The following is a 3,228-nucleotide window of genomic DNA, read 5'->3' as shown; positions in this document are numbered from 1 at the left end:
GCATTCTTGGGCAATGGATACAATTTGGAGAAGGAGTTACAGTGGTTGAGTCTTCCCAGAGCATTTGCATAAGCTCTCTATTAGGCTAATTAGCACATAGCTTCAGTTCCCACCAATATGTGGGCTTCCTTACCCCATTCTTCAGACATAAACTCTCCCTGGAGTCCTAGAAGGATTGGCTCTTCTGTTATTACGATTAGCAATCAGTACTCTCCCTCTAACTAGTTTCAGAGGAGGTTATTGCTTAGGCTGACCAGCAAATAGTTTTCTAAATTCAAGCACTGTCATGGTTCGACATCGCTGACCTTCTGAGGCCTTCCAGAGAGGCTTTACTTGGACCCAATATATGATTCTGCAAAATCCCCTCGCTGGGCGGTCCTGATTTTAGATACCTGGCAATTTTGACTAACCAGCATCTCCCAGTCCCTGAGCTGTTGGATAATAGAGCATTTACTGTATATGGGATACCTGCCAACTCTAAGTAAATTGCCTTCTCTTTATTGCCCATCTGTAAAGTAGCTATGGTTATCATCTCAGAATCCACAATAGTGTTGCTATTAAAAACAACATGATTCTGGAAATAGTAACAGATAAAGAAAAAGGGAAACTATTTAACACAGGTGTATGCACACCTATACAATCATCTAAGCCTCTATAGGAAGCAAGACAGGTGTGCAAGATCAGTTCATTATCATTCATATGTCAGTGAAAAGCTGGGTGGTTGCATATATGGAACCACCATATATATCATATATATGATATATACATATATATCACCATATATATCATATATATGCATATATCGACATTCAGAAAATTTGAGTTCTATTCATAGCTCCCGATTTCTGAAATGTTGTGAACTAAATCAGGTAGTGCTAATAAAGCACTGCATTCTCTAATGGCAATATATCATTAGAGGCAAAATATCTCATGTTAATTTTGTCATTATCAAAGAGACTTGTTTGATTACCACAAAGTGGCAATCAATTTTGTCCAAGAGTCTAAAATATTTTTAAGTTGCAAATTCTAAAATGAAGATTGCACCAAAAATTAACTTTGATTCAGTTTCTCAGTTGAATAATTCACTTTTGCAAGGTGCATAAAAAACCTTCCTTGAAGAATTTACCCCTCTCAGGATCGCACCTGGAGAGTTTCCAGTACTCTACCAGTCTCAGCTATGGGAGGGAGAGTCAAGCAGAGGCATACCCATTCCATTCCTAGCTTGGACAGTGGCTAGCGAGTGGAAGACAATCTGCTACAAATTAAAACTCCCCTGTGCTGGGCAGCAACGGCATGGGAAAGAATCAAGGGTGGAGACTCACATTAACTTGGTGGAAGAAGGCAACGGTAAACCACTTGGGTATTTTTACCCAGGAAACTCTATGGATACACTACCAGAACGATTGCAGTTGGAGGTGGGGAATTCTGGGAGAGATGTGTCCCTGGAGTCACTATGGATCGGAAATCTCCTCCTCCCCATCCCCCCCCATCCTACCTCCTTCCTCTTCCCACAGCACTTGTATATATATATATATATATATATATATATATATATATATATATATATATGTTTGTACAGACTTATTACTCTATTTTACTTGTACATATTTACTATTCTATTTATTTTGTTAATGATGTGCATATAGCTTTAATTCTATTTGTTCTGACGATTTTGACACCTGTCTACATGTTTTGCTTTGTTGTCTGTCTTCCCCTTCTAGACTGTGAGCCTGTTGTTGCATAGGGACCGTCTCTATATGATGCCGACTTGTACTTCCCAAGCGCTTAGTACAGTGCTCTGCACACAGTAAGTGCCCAATAAATACGATTGAATGAATGAATGAATGAAATGACTCGACAGCATAAAAGAAGACAATAGAAAATTTAAGGTATAAATTGAAGCCAAGTACATATAAAAATACCCTGTCGTTTTTGAAAATTAGGCCAATATTTTCACAGCGAAGGCAACCATAAAAATGTTTTCTTAAATTTCCAGTGTTGAAGCAGTCTCTAGATTGACCTCAAACTCAGTATTTAGCTCAATAAAATCTTCCACTTTTCACTACTTTCCTTCTATAACATTGCCAAACATCTACTTTTTCTTTGCATTTAGCCACAGCTTTCCTCTGTAACATATTCCTTCTCATGCTTCGTTCATTGAACTGTTCGAAGGTTGAAAGTATGTCTAATTTGCCATTTTCAGGGGCTAATTGGTGTTCCCTTTAATTGCATGAGGTACAATGTCAGTATAATGGCAGAGTCATCTTGTTTTGGGTCATAAGGCTACTAGTTCTCTAGGCTGTGAAACACATCCCTTCATTACAGTTCAATACCTTTTTAGTGGGTTTTTAAATTTTATTTTCAGGTACTAATTGGTGACCCTTTGAAGCTAAATACTGAAAATGTCAGCCATGAAAACAGCTCTCTTATTTATTGACTATTGTTCAGTCTCAACCTAATTTAATTCCCACTATCTAAACATCCCCTTTGTTTCATCAGCACAAAAATGCAGTTAGGCTCTTGAAGATAGGCCCACATTCATGAAATTTGTAATGGAGAGCTGACGCTTTTGACTTTTATGAATAAATGGCATTTCTAGTAAAGGTCAAGTACAAACTGAATAGAGCTAATGTGCTAATTACCAGCCTGTAAGATTTACCATGAACCATGATGTAAAGGGTTTCATATTGTGACAGCCAGGTTCTCTCTCTTCTCTGGGTATAGAAAATAGTCAAATAAACTTGGCCCTTGTATTGAAAATGCTACCTCTTTCAAGGCATTTCAAACATGAAAATTGTTGTAGCTGTTATCTTTGGATCATTTTTATCAAAGGAAATTTTGGGGGGCAAATTCATCAAACCTTAGTGATACATCAACAAATCAAAAAGCCTGGTGGCTTTGAATTTTCTAGTGCCCTGACCAAGAGAAAGTGAATACAAAGAAAATAAGTATCATGCAAAATATCAGGAAACCATGCGAGGTTGAAATGGCCATTGTCCTGAGATGTAGCATGGCCTAGTGGCTAGAGCATGGGCTTGGGAGTTAGAAGAACCGTGTTCTAATCCCAGTTATGCCACTTATCTGCTGTGTGACCTTAGGCAAGTCACTTCACTTCTCTGGGATTAAGACTAGGAGCCCCATGAAGGACATATATCATGTCCAACCTGATTAGCTTGTATCTACCCCAGCACTTAGTACAAGTGCCTGGTACATAGTAAACACTTAACA

The 3,228-nt window shown here is 38.3% G+C and overlaps 1 non-coding gene across 1 annotated transcript; it reads left to right on the top strand.

Moving 5' to 3' along the window:
• Positions 1-1,125: 1,125 nt before the first annotated feature.
• LOC119948404 lies at positions 1,126-1,263 on the top strand. The gene has a single exon (XR_005456802.1). It is a non-coding gene; the product is annotated as a small nucleolar RNA SNORA7 (small nucleolar RNA).
• Positions 1,264-3,228: the final 1,965 nt, after the last annotated feature.

This window comes from Tachyglossus aculeatus, chromosome X4, assembly GCF_015852505.1.
Source record: "Tachyglossus aculeatus isolate mTacAcu1 chromosome X4, mTacAcu1.pri, whole genome shotgun sequence".
NCBI lineage: Eukaryota > Metazoa > Chordata > Mammalia > Monotremata > Tachyglossidae > Tachyglossus > Tachyglossus aculeatus.
The sequence above is the reverse complement of the archived record's forward strand: the minus strand, read 5'-3'. Positions and strand labels throughout refer to the sequence as shown.